The following is a 16,699-nucleotide window of genomic DNA, read 5'->3' as shown; positions in this document are numbered from 1 at the left end:
CTCTTGAACCATTAAGATCCCGACTTGTTGAATGGGGTTGGTGAGAATTTCCCAACCTCTTCTTCGAATCTCATGTTGGATCTCCGGATATTCACCCTTTTTGAGCTTGAAAGGGACCTCGGGGATCACCTTCTTCTTGGCCACAACTTCATAGAAGTGGTTTTGATGCACCCTTGAGATGAATCTCTCCATCTCCCATGACTCGGAGGTGGAAGCTTTTGCCTTCCCTTTCCTCTTTCTAGAGGTTTCTCTGGCCTTAGGTGCCATAAATGGTTATGAAAAAACAAAAAGCAATGCTTTTACCACACCAAACTTAGAATGTTTGCTCGTCCTCGAGCAAAAGAAGAAAGAAAATAGTAGAAGAAGAAAATAGAGGAGATGGAGGGGGTTTAGTGGTTTGGCCAAGGGGGATAAGTAGTGTGTATGATGTGTGAAAATAAAGGAGTGAAGATTGGTTTATATAGGAGTGGAGAGAGGGGTAGGGTTCGGCCATGTATGGGTGGGTTTAGGAGGGAAAGTGGTTTGAATTTGAATGGTGAGGTAGGTGGGGTTTTATGATGGATGGATGTGGATTGGTGAAGAGATTATGGAGAAGAGGGTAGGATTTGATAGGTGAGGGGTTTTTGGGGAAGAGGTATTGAGGTGATTGGTGAAGGGTATTTGGGGAAGGGTGTTATGGGAAGGTGTAAAGAAGAGAGAGAGAGAGAGATGAGGTAGGGGGATCCTGTGGGGTTGATAAACCCATATTTCATGAGTTATTTTGTGCTTAGTTTGAGTGATTTATTCAATCCTTCACCCACTTATTCATATTAATTGCATGGTTTTACTTTCCCTTCCTTATTATGTGATGTATGTGAAAAACATGTTTCCTAAGCTTTAAAATCAATTATTTTAATTACCTTTACTTCCATTCGATGCCGTGATTAGTGTGTTGAGTAGTTTCAGATCTTCTAAGGTAGGAATGACTTAAAGGATGGAAAGGAAACATACAAAAATGGGAGGAAAGCACAAAACGGAGCTTCTGAAGAAACTGGCATCCACGCGATCGCATGGACGAAGCGATCGCGTGCCAAGTGCAAATCAGCAGCGACGCGGCCGCATGACTGACGCGACCGCGTGGCAAGAAAAGCTCCGAATGATGCGACCGCGTGACCCACGCGGACGCGTGACAGAGGCCACGCACCAGAAATTGCAGAAAACGCTCATAGCGAATTCTGAAGCCCTTTTTGGCCTAAATCCAAGTCCAGAAGGCATAGACCAGAGGTTATGAAGTGGGGGAACGCATCCATTCAGGGAGAGCTCGCCAATTTTCACTCTCCATGATTTAGATTTAGTTTGAGAGAGGTTCTCTCCTCTCTCTCTCTTAGGATTAGGATTAGGATTTAGGACTTCTCTTAGTTTTTAAGAGTGACTCTCGATCCAGGTTTATTATTTACTTTAATGTTTCTATGCTACTTTTACTTTAATGCTTTTATTCGTATCTATAAATGTTGCCAACTTGACTTATGAACCCTTTCCATGTTATGATTTGGATTAATGATTATTTGAGGTATTTCAGTTATTGATTGATTTCTCTTTAATTTGTGTTACCATTGCTTTCCATCTAAGGATATTTTATTCCAGCAATTTACTTTTTTTCCCTTTTTGGTCTTGGTTAAGAAATCAGTAACTCAACATTATCAAACTCAGCATAATTGATAATCGCTATCTTGCTAATTGAACTAAACTTCAATAATCCCAACTTTTTCTTAGGAAATAAATAGGATTCGAAGGTTAAACTAATTAGTCCCTTGACTTTCCCTTGCTTTAGTAAGGGTTAACTAAGTGGAATTTAGATTCAACTTTCATTATTGTTGAGAGAGATAACTAAGTTGGACTTCTAATTTCTCTTACCTTGCCAAAAGTTGCTTTACAGTTTTATTTATTTTAATTGCCATTTACTTTACTTGTCATTCAAATCACTTGCTTCTCACCTTCTAAACCTCAATTACAACCTTTATAGCCAATAATAAGAACATACTTCCTTGCAGTTTCTTGAGAAGACGACCCGAGGTTTGAATACTCGGTTAACAATTTTTAAGGGGTTTGTTACTTGTGACAACCAAAACGTTTGTAAGAAAGGTTGATTGCTTGGTTTAGTAACTATACTTACAACAAAAGTTTTTATAACCTCTGAACCATCAATCTTCGGTTCTTCAGGGGTCCACAGATCCTGAGGTGTCAAGGATTTCTCATCCCTGCACCATGTTAGCGTGTAAACGCCCCCTTGATTGCCAATCGTGGCGTTAAACGCCAAGCTGCTGCCCATTTCTGGCGTTTAACGCCAGCTTTTCTCCCTTTTCTGGCATTTAAACGCCAGCTCTGTGCCCATTTCTGGTGTTAAACGCCAGTTCTGTGCCCCTTTCTGGCGTTAAATGCCAACTCTGTGCCCCTTTCTTGCGTTAAACGCCCAGATTGGTGCCAGACTGGGCGTTTAACGCCCATTCTGCTACCCTTACTGGCGTTTAAACGCCAGTAAGCTTCTCCTCCAGGGTGTGCTATTTTTAATACTGTTTTTCATTCTGTTTTTGCTTTTTTAGTTGTTTTTGTGGCTTCACATGATCATTAACCTATAGAAAACATAAAATAACAATGTAAAATAAATAGATATGATTAAATAAAATTGGGTTGCCTCCCAACAAGCGCTTCTTTAATGTCAATAGCTTGACAGTGGGCTCTCATGGAGCTTCACAGATACTCGGAGCATGATGATGGCCTCCCAACACCAAACTTAGAGTTTGAATGTGGGGGCTCTATTTGACTCTGCATTGAGAGAAGCTTTTCATGCTTCCTCTCTATGGCTACAGAGGGAGATCATTGAGCTTTAAATACAAGGGAGTCCTCATTCACTTGAAGGACCAATTCTCCTCTGTCAACATCAATCACAGCTTTTGCTGTGGCTAGGAAGGGTCTGCCAAGGATGATGGATTCATCCATACACTTCCCAGTGTCTAGGATTATGAAATCAGCGGGGATGTAGTGGCCTTCAACCTTTACCAAGACATCCTCTACAAGTCCATAAGTATGTTTCCTTGAATTGTCTGCCATCTCTAGTGAGATTCTTGCAGCTTGTACCTCAAGGATCCCTAGCTTCTCCATCACAGAGAGTGGCATGAGGTTTATACTTGACCCCAGGTCACACAGAACCTTCTCAAAGGTCATGGTGCCTATGGTACAAGGTATTGAGAACTTTCTAGGATCCTGTCTCTTCTGAGATAATCTTTGCCTAGTCAAGTCATCCAGTTCTTTGGTGAGCAAGGGGGTTCATTCTCCCAAGTCTCATTACCAAATAACTTGGCATTTAGCTTCATGATTGCTCCAAGGTACTTAGCAACTTGCTCTTCAGTAACATCTTCATCCTCTTCAGAAGAAGAATACTTATCAGAGCTCATGAATGGCAGAAGTAAATTCAATGGAATCTCTATGGTCTCAGTGTGAGCCTCAGATTCCCATGGTTCCTCATTAGGGAACTCCTTGGAGGCCAGTGGACGTCCATTGGGGTCTTCCTCAGTGGAAATCACTGCCTTTCCCTCCTCTATGCATTCGGCCATGTGGGACGTGTTTATGGCCTTGCATTCTCTCTTTGGGTTCTCTTCTGTATTGCTTGGGAGAGTACTAGGAGGGAGTTCAGTAACTTTCTTACTCAGCTGACCCACTTGTGCCTCCAAATTTCTAATAGAGGACCTCGTTTCAGTCATGAAACTGAGAGTGGTCTTGGATAGATTAGAGACTATGGTTGCTAAGCTAGAGAGACTCTGCTCAGAATTCTCTGTCTGTTGCTGAGAAGATGATGGAAAAGGCTTGCTATTGCTAAACCTATTTCTTCCACCATTACTGTTGTTGAAGCCTTGTTGAGGCCTCTGTTGGTCCTTCCATGAGAGATTTGGATGATTTTTCCATGAAGGATTATAGGTATTTCCATAGGGTTCTCCCATGTAATTCACCTCTTCCATTGCGGGGTTCTCAGGATCATAAGCTTCTTCTTCAGATGAAACTTCTTTGGTACTGCTTGTTTCTGCTTGCATTCCAGACAGACTCTGAGAAATCATATTGACTTGCTGAGTCAATATTTTGTTCTAAGCCAATATGGCATTTAGAGTATCAATCTCAAGAACTCCTTTCTTCTGATTTTGTCCTATTATTCACAGGATTCCTTTCAGAAGTATACATGAATTGGTTATTTGCAACCATCTCAATGAGTTCCTGAGCTTCTGCAGGCGTTTTCTTCAGATGAAGAGATCCTCCAGCAGAGCTGTCCAATGACATCTTGGACAGTTCATACAGACCATCATAGAAGATACCTATGATGCTCCATTCTGAAAGCATGTCAGAAGGACACCTTCTGATCAATTGCTTGTATCTTTCCCAAGCTTCATAGAGGGATTCACCTTCCTTTTGTCTGAAGGTCTGGACTTCCACTCTAAGCTTACTCAATTTTTGAGGTGGAAAGAGTTTGGCCAGAAAAGCACTGACCAGCTTTTCCCAAGAGTTCAGGCTTTCCTTAGGTTGTAAATCCAACCATATTCTAGCTCTGTCTCTTACAGCAAAGGAAAAAATCATAAGCCTGTAGACCTCGGGATCAACCCCATTGGTCTTGACAGTGTCATAGATTTGCAAGAATTCAGCCAAGAACCGATGAGGATCTTCCAATGGAAGTCCATGAAACTTGCGATTCTGTTGCATTAGAGAAACTAATTGAAGCTTAAGCTCAAAGTTGTTTGCTCCAATGGCAGGGATAGAGATGCGTCTCCCATAGAAGTCGGGAGTAGGTGCAGTAAAGTCACCAAGCACCTTCCTTGCATTGTTGGCATTGTTGTTGTTTTCGGCTGCCATGGCTTCTTCTTGTTTAAAAATTTCTGTTAGGTCCTTTCCAGAGAGTTGTGCTTTAGCTTCTCTTAGCTTTCTCTTAGCTTTCTCTTCAAGGTCCTTTCAGGTTCAGGATCAGCTTCAACAAGAATGCCTTTATCCTTGCTCCTGCTCATATGAAAAAGAGGAGAAGAAAGTATGGAATTCTCTATGTCACAGTATAGAGATTTCTTGAGATGTCAGAGGAAAAGAAGAATAGAATGAGAAGGTAGAGATGAGAATTCAAACTTATAGAGAGAGAGTCCGAATTGCTGATAGTGGAGGAGTGTTAGTCCTTAAATAGAAGGATGTGAGAAGAGGGGAAGAATTTTTGAAATTAAATTTAAAAATATTTTGAAATAATTAAAAGAATTTTTTTAAAAAAAAAAATTGATTGATGATTTTCGAAAATTAAAATTGAGAAAGTAGTTAAGTGATTTTGAAAAAGATTTTGAAATCAGAAATAAAAAAAATATGATTGAAAATTATTTTGAAAAAGATGTGATTGAGAAGATATGATTGAGAAAATATGGTTTTAAAACGATATGATTGACAAACAATTAAAAATATTTTATTTTTAAAATTAATGTCTTGGCTAACAAGAAATTTAAAATATATGATTCTAAAATTCAATTATTGAACCTTTCTTAACAAGGAAGAAATTTTTGAATCAAATCACTAATTGTTAGCAAGGATTTTCGAAAATAGTAAAAAAATGGAAAGGATTTGATTTTGAAAAGATTTGATTTTGAGAAAGTATAAAAATTTGAAAAAGATTTGAATTAAAAACAAAATCTTCCCTCTTGTTCCATCCTGGTGTTAAACGCCCAGAATGGTATCCATTCTGGCGTTTAACGCCCAAAATGCTACCTTTTTGGGCGTTTAACGCCCAGCCAGGTACCCTGGCTGGCGTTTAAACGCCAGTTTTCCTTCCTCACTGGGCGTTTTGAACACCCAGCTTTTTCTGTGTAATTCCTCTGCTGAATATTCTGAATCTTCAATTCTCTGTACTATTGACTTGAAAAGACATAGTTTTGAAAATTTTTTGAATTTTTAGAGAATAATAACAAAATGAAACTAAATCATGAAGAACTAAGATCAAATAAACAATGCATGCAAGACACCAAACTTAGAAATTTTCATATTAGAGACACTAACAAATTTAGAATACATATGAGAAACAACAAAACACACAAAACAAGAGAATTTAAAGATCAGAACAAGGAAATCATCAAGAACAACTTGAAGATTAATGAAGAACATAATGCATATATTCGAAAAATGCAAGAAAAATAAAGACGTGCAATTGACACCAAACTTAAAAATTGACACTAGACTCAAACAAGAAACACAAAATATTTTTAGTTTTATAATTTTATAATTTTTTTTTGTATTTTTTTCAAAAATTATTCAGAAAAAGAAAAATAAGGATTTCAAAATTTTTAATAAGAATTCCAGGAATCATGAAATGTTAGTCTAAAGCTTCAGTCTAAAAGATTAGACATGGCTAGCCAAGCTTCAGCAGACATTACATACAACAGCCAAATTGATAGGAATCAAGTAGCTTTTGTGATGATAAAAGCATCATCCGAAACTCTAGAATTCATTCTTAAAAATTCTGAAGAATAAAATAAAGTTACCTAATCTAAGCAACAAGATGAACCGTCAGTTGTCCAAACTCGAACAATCCCCGGCAACGGCGGCAAAAACTTGGTGCACGAAATTGTGATCTTTAATGGCGCCAACAACTTGGTACGCACAATTGTAATCTCAACTTGTAGAACCTATGCACAATTACTCAAGAGGGGGGGTGAATTGAGTATTGCAACAACAATGAATCTTTTTGCGAAAGTTAAAGACAATATACAAAAGTGTTATTGTACTAGTATTTTTCCAAGAGCTTAACTCAATTGCTAAGCATTTATAAGGAGCTTTTACTTTCCAATAGACACCAACTCAAATAAATTGATCAAGCTTTTCACCAATCGGACTTAAGCTATTTCTTAAGTACTTACGAAGCTACTTTTCAATCACAATTTATTTGCTCAAAGGTAAAAGACAATAATATAGAAGAGATGAGTTTGGAGAGATGCAAACGCTATTTAGAGTGGTTCGGCACAATCCTTGTCCTACGTCCACTTTCTTTCTCAATCGCTATTGAGAAGTTCCACTATTGCCAAGCTTCAAGGTGCTCGCGCAAAACCTTTTACAATCCGAGTCCTTAGTTTCTAACACCTCACGGTATATGATCACCACTCGTATACTAACCCACTCCACTTAGAGATACCTCCTCTAAGATTTGCCTTGAGTACTTAGTATACTTCTTTGGTATCCTCACCGACTATAGTGTTTATAACTCTTGACTCAACCTTGGAGATCACACTCCAATTTACAAAGTGTTACAAGAAAACAATTCTCAAAGAATTGTTGAGATGAAATGAGTACTCTCTAGAAGAGTGTATGATTACAAGTTTAGCACTATTGAACCAATTGATATTGCTCTCTCAAATTGTGTATTATAACACCTTAAAAATGTGTAGAATGAAAGAATATGAACAAGATAGTTTGCAAATACTCACATATATGAAATAAGGCTTCAATCCATCTATTTATAGACTTCCCAAACCTTAGAAACGTTGGGGAGTTAATGGGATGGAGCCGTTTTGTTAAAACTAGCCGTTTTTTATGTTTTTGAATCATTTGCATCGATGCATAACACTTTGCATCGATGCAAATGTGTTTTTGAAGCTGAAATTTGAATTTTCAGCTAGGTTGCATCGATGCAAACATCTTTGCATCGATGCAAAAAGTCGTTGCATGCTTTGCATCGATGCAAGATGAGTGTGCATCGATGCAAACCTTAAAGAATGGCTTAAAATCACTTCAAAATGCTTAGGATTGATCTCAAACTTGTTGGAGTCAATTCCTATGCTTTTGTACCTTTGAAAACAAGTTTTTAAACCATTTGGCTAGCATCGAATTGCAAGATGTGCATCAAAACATTTTGTGAGTGTGTGTTGAGAGATTTAGCAATTGGTTCTTAACAAGAAGTTACCTAAGTCCTAAGACACTATACTTGTATTCAAATGTTGTGGACTTGAGTTTCTTGTTGTTGTTGTGTTGCTTTCAACTCTTCATTCCTCAACGTTGAATGTTGGTTGATCTTTCAATATGCTTGTTCATTCAAGTTGTTTGTTGGTTTGTCTTTCATGTCGTTTGTTGGTTTGTCATTCATCAAAACCTATGAATACAAACTTCGCATACAAGCAACATGATTTACAATTTCCCCCTTTTTGATAATGACAAACCAATTTTGAGGATATGCATTTATAAATGATTTTTGAAAGCAACAATAATGCACTTTGTTTTATAGAAAGCTTTGGAGAAGACTTCACAAAAAAAATTTTGCAGGAGTTCCCCCTAAATATGTGCATTTGTTCCCTTAATGGGCGTTTATCAAAGAAAACAATTTAGATATCAAAGTTTTTGCTTAGCGGAAGTCTTTTTGAAAAAATTGTTTCGCAAACTTATTTCTTCTTTTCAAATCCTTAAACTTCTTCTTTTTCAAAAGTTTAAAATTTCAAATATCCTCAAACTTCTCTTCCCCCTTTTGACATTATCAAAAAGAAAGGATTTTGAAATGTGTCATAGAAGCATGCATAAAACAATGAATTTTTTTAAGTTCAATATCTCTCAAGGATGAGATATTCCCCCTTTCAAAAAGAATTTGATTTCCTCTTTTTATATATAACAAGCATGCATAATTCCCCCTAAATAAGTGAAATATATTAAAGCATGCACATTAACTTAAAATAGGGGTACCAATCCTATTTTGAGTTATTCACCAAATAAGCATACAAGCATTAATCATTAAACAAAATTATGAAGGAAATATCAAAGTATTTAAACCATAATAGAAATCCTTAGCTTACTAGGAGTTAGTTTAACAATTCATATAATCAAATAAACATAAAGCAATAAAAAGTGACTTGATGAAGAGGAGACAATCAATCTTGGTCTTCATCATCATCATTATCCTCTTCATACGGTAGGTGGATGCCGAAATGCTCATATAAGTCATCAATACGACGATCCAAGCGACCCGTGCGATGATCTACACGAGACACACGACGATTAAGTGCTTCAAGTTGCCTACCATGCTCTACTTCAATCCTTTGAGTTCCATCATGTATATACTCACTTAAACTATTATAAACTTCAATTTGTTGATCCTCCATTGTTTATAATCTTCAAATTCTTCAATCTACCTCAAGATTAATCACTCATTCATCAACTCATAAACCTACAAAACAATGGCTAATTGGATATCTCCAATGCTTAAGTTAGTAAGAGATACAAAAATAGCAATATAAATACAATGAATTCAAACAAATCATATTAGATTAGAATCCAAGATACCAAGTTCATTTCGGATGTTAAAAAAACTTTCTTTACATAAAGGTTTAGTGAAGATGTCCGTTAGTTGTTTACTAGTTTCGACAAATTCAATAACCACATCACCCTTTTCAACATGGTCTCTTATGAAGTGATGTCTAATCTCAATATGCTTGGTTCTTGAATGTTGAACCGGATTCTTGGTTAAATTTATTGCACTAGTATTATCACATTTGATAGGAATGTGATCAAGCATGAGTCCATAGTCCACAAGTTGTTGTTTCATCCATAAAATTTGGGCGCAACAACTACCGGCGGCTACATACTCGGCTTCGGCGGTAGACAAGGCTACACTTACTTGTTTCTTACTATGCCATGAAATAAGAGAGTTTCCTAGCAAGTGACAAGTGCCGCTAGTGCTTTTCCTATCCAATTTGCAACCGGCAAAATCGGAATCGGAATAACCAATCAAATCACAAGTGGATCCTTTCGGATACCACAATCCAACATTTAATGTTCCTATGAGATACTTCATAATCCTTTTCACCGCACTTAAGTGAGATTCCTTAGGATTAGCTTGGTATCTCGCACACATGCATACACTAAACATGATATCTGGCCTACTTGCCGTTAGATAAAGCAATGATCCTATCATGCCTCTATACTTCTTTACATCTATGTTTTTACCTTGTTCATCTTTGTCAAGGTAGCAAGTAGTGCTCATTGGTGTGTCCATTGCCTTAGCATTGTCCATTCCAAATCTTTTGAGCAATTCCTTGCAATATTTGGTTTGGCCAACGAAAGTTCCTTCTTTTCCTTGTTTGATTTGAAGACCAAGGAAGAAGTTGAGTTCGCCCATCATGGACATTTCAAATTCACTTTGCATGAGGTTTGAGAAAAACTTGCAAAGTGATTCGTTAGTTGAACCAAATATTATGTCATCGACGTAAACTTGTACCAAAAGGATATTTTTGTTTTCAATCATGATAAATAAGGTTGTATCAACCTTCCCTCTTCTAAAACCCTTTTCTATTAAAAACTTGCTCAAACGTTCATACCAAGCTCTTGGAGCTTGTTTAAGACCATAAAGAGCTTTCTTGAGTTTAAAAACATGATTAGGATTTTCATAATCCTCAAAACCGGGAGGTTGTTCAACATATACTTCTTCTTGAATGAAACCATTAAGAAAGGCACTCTTAACATCCATTTGATAAAGTTTGAAGTTATAAGAGGATGCAAAAGCAAGTAACATCCTAATAGCTTCTAATCTAGCTACGGGAGCATAAGTTTCGTCATAATCAATGCCTTCCTCTTGATTATAACCTTTAGCTACTAATCTAGCTTTGTTTCTAACAATTGTACCATTTTCATCGAGTTTATTTCTAAAAACCCATTTTGTTCCGACAATTGTTTGATTACTTGGTTTAGGCACCAATTCCCAAACGTCATTTCGTTTGAATTGGTTAAGCTCCTCTTGCATTGCCATAACCCAATGTTCATCATCAATTGCGGACTCAATGGTAGATGGTTCAATTTGAGAAACAAAAGCACTATATGTAAATAAATTTCTAAAAGAGGATCGAGTTGTTACCCCTTTCGAAACATTACCAATGACGTTGTCTAGAGGATGATCCTTTGAAGTACGCCAGTCCTTTGGAAGTGCATTTATTTGTGCTTGTGATGGTTCAATTTCTTCAACTTGAACATTATCCTTTGTTGTAGAGGCTTCATTTAAATCTTTTTCTTTGTTTTTCCAACGCCGATTACTTTGCCGGTGTTGTTGTCTCCATAGATCACGTTTCCTCCGTTTGTAGGCTCTATTACGGTGAACTTTGATTCATCGCCGGTCATGTGTTTGGAGCATCCACTATCAACATACCAATTTGTATCCTTAGCTCCAACACGTACCTACAAAACAATTAAAATTGGGATTTAGGTACCCAAGTGAATTTGGGTCCTTGATGGTTAGTATGAGCATAATGCCCATAAGGTGCCCATCTCGTATCTTGACTACGAAAGTTTATATGTTTAATTCTAGTAAAGCATACGGGTGCTATATGACCTACTTTATTACAATAATGACATATGACATTTGGATTATGCATCCTATGCATGTTTCTAAATGGTTGCCTAGGTTGTTTCCTAAATGCAACATCTTTTGATCTATATGTATTGTGATTATAATTTCTAAATGAAGCATGTTGAGGAGGATGTTTAAAGGCTTCATTCCTTTTAGGCATGCTTGCCTTTTGGGCTTGCGGTTGCCTAATAGGAGTTTTAGCATTTTTAAATTTTCCTTTTTCAAAACCTAAACCTTCCTTATTATGAACATGCTTTTGGTTTTTCAACATTTTATCTAAGTTCTTTGAAGATTCATTGAACTTAGCTAAAGTGTTCTTAAGATTTGTAATTTCATTTTCATGCATTTTACAAGATTTGTATGGATCACTACTTGTGCTACACTTATCTTTTCCAAGATTGATATTCTCGTTTTTCAACATCTCATTTTGTTTTAAAAGATCCATATTCTTTTTCTTTAGGAGAGAATAATCTTGTGTAAGTTTTGTGTACACCTCAAGTAAGGCATCATATTCATCTTGTAAATTAAAAGAAGTGGAGTTGTCATTACTAACCTTTTCTTCGCTTGCCATTAAGCAAAGATTTGCAACCTCGTCGTCATCGGAGTCGGTTCCTTCGTAAGTGATTTGGAGTTTATCCCAAATCTCTTTAGCGGTTTCACATGTAGAGATCTTCATATAATCATGCTCGTTAAGTGCACAATGAATGAAGTTGATGGCTTTATCATTCATTGCCACTTTCTTCCAATCATCGTCACTATATTCATTTTCTCCTTTCGGTACTTGCTTTAAGACGGAGACTTCTCCTTCTTTAGCGCTTGTTGTCTTTGTTGGAATGTGATTTCCATTCTCAATCACTTTCCAAATTCTCACATCTTGAGAACGGATCCAAATTCTCATCTTATTTTTCCAATAAGAGTAATTTGTTCCACTAAAAAGAGGAGGTCTAGCGGTTGAGTTACCTTCACTAGTGTTGTTGTTGTTAAAGCTTGTGCTTGCCATGATCTTTTCCCTTAAACGGTTAAGTCTTTCAAAGGGTTAAGCTCTGATACCACTTGTAGAACCTATGCACAATTACTCAAGAGGGGGGGTGAATTGAGTATTGCAACAACAATGAATCTTTTTGCGAAAGTTAAAGACAATATACAAAAGTGTTATTGTACTAGTATTTTTCCAAGAGCTTAACTCAATTGCTAAGCATTTATAAGGAGCTTTTACTTTCCAATAGACACCAACTCAAATAAATTGATCAAGCTTTTCACCAATCGGACTTAAGCTATTTCTTAAGTACTTACGAAGCTACTTTTCAATCACAATTTATTTGCTCAAAGGTAAAAGACAATAATATAGAAGAGATGAGTTTGGAGAGATGCAAACGCTATTTAGAGTGGTTCGGCACAATCCTTGTCCTACGTCCACTTTCTTTCTCAATCGCTATTGAGAAGTTCCACTATTGCCAAGCTTCAAGGTGCTCGCGCAAAACCTTTTACAATCCGAGTCCTTAGTTTCTAACACCTCACGGTATATGATCACCACTCGTATACTAACCCACTCCACTTAGAGATACCTCCTCTAAGATTTGCCTTGAGTACTTAGTATACTTCTTTGGTATCCTCACCGACTATAGTGTTTATAACTCTTGACTCAACCTTGGAGATCACACTCCAATTTACAAAGTGTTACAAGAAAACAATTCTCAAAGAATTATTGAGATGAAATGAGTACTCTCTAGAAGAGTGTATGATTACAAGTTTAGCACTATTGAACCAATTGATATTGCTCTCTCAAATTGTGTATTATAACACCTTAAAAATGTGTAGAATGAAAGAATATGAACAAGATAGTTTGCAAATACTCACATATATGAAATAAGGCTTCAATCCATCTATTTATAGACTTCCCAAACCTTAGAAACGTTGGGGAGTTAATGGGATGGAGCCGTTTTGTTAAAACTAGCCGTTTTTTATGTTTTTGAATCATTTGCATCGATGCATAACACTTTGCATCGATGCAAATGTGTCTTTGAAGCTGAAATTTGAATTTTCAGCTAGGTTGCATCGATGCAAACATCTTTGCATCGATGCAAAAAGTCGTTGCATGCTTTGCATCGATGCAAGATGAGTGTGCATCGATGCAAACCTTAAAGAATGGCTTAAAATCACTTCAAAATGCTTAGGATTGATCTCAAACTTGTTGGAGTCAATTCCTATGCTTTTGTACCTTTGAAAACAAGTTTTTAAACCATTTGGCTAGCATCGAATTGCAAGATGTGCATCAAAACATTTTGTGAGTGTGTGTTGAGAGATTTAGCAATTGGTTCTTAACAAGAAGTTACCTAAGTCCTAAGACACTATACTTGTATTCAAATGTTGTGGACTTGAGTTTCTTGTTGTTGTTGTGTTGCTTTCAACTCTTCATTCCTCAACGTTGAATGTTGGTTGATCTTTCAATATGCTTGTTCATTCAAGTTGTTTGTTGGTTTGTCTTTCATGTCGTTTGTTGGTTTGTCATTCATCAAAACCTATGAATACAAACTTCGCATACAAGCAACATGATTTACACAACTCTTTGTCACAACTCCGCACAACTAACCAGCAAGTGCACTAGGTCGTCCAAGTAATAAACCTTACGTGAGTAAGGGTCAATCCCACGGAGATTGTCGACTTGAAGCAAGCTATGGTCATCTTGTAAATCTCAGTCAGGCGGATTCAAAAGGTTATGGAGAATTGATAATTAAAAGATGAATAGAACATAAAATAAGATAGAGGTACATATGTAATTCATTGGTGAGAATTTCAGATAAGCGCATGAAGATGCTTTGTTCCTCCTGAACTTCTGCTTTCCTATTGTCTTCATCCAACCATTCATACTCCTTTCCATGGTAAGCTGTATGTTGGGTTTCACCGTTGTCAATGGCTACCTCCCGTCCTCTCAGTGAAAATGGTCCAAATGCGTTGTCACCACACGGCTAATCATCTGTCGGTTCTCGATCATGTTGGAATAGGATCCATTGATCCTTTTGTGTCTGTCACTACGCCCAACACTCGTGAGTTTGAAGCTCGTCATAGTCATCCCTTTCCAGATCCTTCTCGGAATACCACAGACAAGGTTTAGACTTTTCGGATCTCAAGAATGGCTTCCAATAATTCTAGCCTATACCACGAAGGTTCCAATCTTAGATTAGAAACCCAAGAGATACACATTCAAGCTTGTTTGCATGTAGAACGGAAGTGGTTGTCAGGCACGTGTTCATAGGTGAGAATGGTGATGAGTGTCACATAATCATCACATTCATCATGTTCTTGAGTGCGAATGAATATCTTGAAGAAGAAATAGGCTTGAGTTGAATAGAAAAACAATAGTACTTTGCATTAATTCATGAGGAACAGCAGAGCTCCACACCTTAATCTATGGTGTGTAGAAACTCCACCGTTGAAAATACATAAGAACAAAAGGTCTAGGCATGGCCGAATGGCCAGCCCCCAAAAAGGTCTAAGATAGCATAAGACTAATCAAAGATTCCAAGATGAAAATACAATAGCAAAAGGTCCTATTTATAGAGAACTAGTAACCTAGGGTTTACAAAAATGAGTAAATGATGCAGAAATCTACTTCCGGGCCCACTTGGTGTGTGCTTGGGCTGAGCATTGAAGCTTTCACATGTAGAGATGTTTCTTGGAGTTAAACGCCAGCTTTGGTGCCAGTTTGGGCGTTTAACTCCAGATTTTATGCCAGTTCTGGCGTTTTGACGCCAGAATTTTTATGCTGACTTGGAACGCCGGTTTGGGCCATCAAATCTCGAGCAAAGTATAGATTATTATATATTTTTGGAAAGCCCAGGATGTCTACTTTCCAACACAATTAAGAGCGCGCCAATTGGGCTTTTGTAGCTCCAAAAAATCCACTTCGAGTGCAGAGAGGTCAGAATCCAACAGCATCTACAGTCCTTTTTCAGCCTCTGAATCAGATTTTTGCTCAGGTCCCTCAATTTCATCCAGAAAATACCTGAAATCACAGAAAAATACACAAACTCATAGTAAAGTCCAGAAATGTGATTTTTATTTAAAAACTAATAAAAATATAATAAAAACTAACTAAAACATACTAAAAACTACCTAAAAATAATGCCAAAAAGCGTATAAATTATCCGCTCATCAGGGCCTCATCAATGGCTTACGAGAGGGACCTTTTAATCACTCCATATCAAAAAGACATCCCACATCTCTAAATGAAGTGCAGGAATGAGTTGAGAAGTACATCAACATGGAGGAAAACTCTCGAATAGGAGAGACCTCAAAATCCGGATTCTCCTACTCCTCCCGAGATAAAGATAAAGAGTCCAAGAAAAAAGAAGATCAACATGGAGAGAAGATTAAGAAATACCACAATTACACCCCTCTTCGGGTGTCTCTTGTGGAAGTTTACCGAGAAGTATGCCACACTAAGAAGATTCCACCACTTCGACCAATTAAAAGCAAAAAAGGAGGCGAAAATCGGACAGAATATTGTGAATACCATCGAATCTATGGACATCCTACGAACGAGTGCTTCGACTTGAAGAATGTCATAGAAAAATTGGTGAGAGAGGGGAGACTAGATCGATACTTAGCCAGCAAGTCAGATGAGCCCAGGAAAAGAAGAAAGGACGAAGAGGTCGGACGAACTGAACGACCACCTCGTACCCAGGATAGACATGTCCACATGATACATGGAGGATTTGTGGGAGGAGAAATTTCCAAATCATCCCGCAAAAGACACCTTAAAGAAGTATATCAAGTCGAGGGTAGAGAAGGAACACCCGACCTCCCTACTATCACTTTTACTAAAGAAGATGTGGCTGGCATCATCTCAGGACACGACGATCCCGTTGTCATCACTATCATATTGGCCAACGCTAATCTCCACAGTACATTGGTGGACCAAGGAAGCTCGGCTGATATCTTGTTTAAGACCGCCTTCGACAAACTCGGCCTAGAGGAAAAAGAGCTCAAAGCATATCCAAACAGCTAATTCGGACTAGGAGACACACCGATCCAACCACTTGAATACATCTCACTACACACAACCTTTGGAAAAGGAAATCGATCAAGGACACTCAACATAGACTACATCGTGGTCGACGTGAATTCAGCCTACAATGCCCTAATAGGTCGGACAACTCTAAATCAGCTCGCCGCAGTAGTCTCAACTCCACATCTATGCATGAAATTCCCAACTACAGAAGGGATCGCTACGATAAAAGGAGACCAGAGGACAGCGTGCCGCTGTTACAACGAAAGTCTAAACCTTAGAGGCAAGGGAGAAGAAATCCACACCATCGAACTTAGGAGAATTCGAGGTCG

General features: G+C 37.6%; 1 non-coding gene across 1 annotated transcript; it reads left to right on the top strand.

The window, feature by feature from the left end:
- The first annotated feature begins 4,359 nt into the window (after nucleotides 1-4,359).
- LOC148572401 (small nucleolar RNA R71) lies at nucleotides 4,360-4,467 on the top strand. Its single transcript, XR_015908911.1, has one exon. It is a non-coding gene; the product is annotated as a small nucleolar RNA R71 (small nucleolar RNA).
- Nucleotides 4,468-16,699: the final 12,232 nt, after the last annotated feature.

This window comes from Arachis ipaensis, chromosome B3 (assembly GCF_059453495.1).
Source record: "Arachis ipaensis isolate K30076 ecotype BB chromosome B3, ASM5945349v1, whole genome shotgun sequence".
NCBI classification, from domain to species: Eukaryota; Viridiplantae; Streptophyta; class Magnoliopsida; order Fabales; family Fabaceae; genus Arachis; species Arachis ipaensis.
The sequence above is the reverse complement of the archived record's forward strand: the minus strand, read 5'-3'. Positions and strand labels throughout refer to the sequence as shown.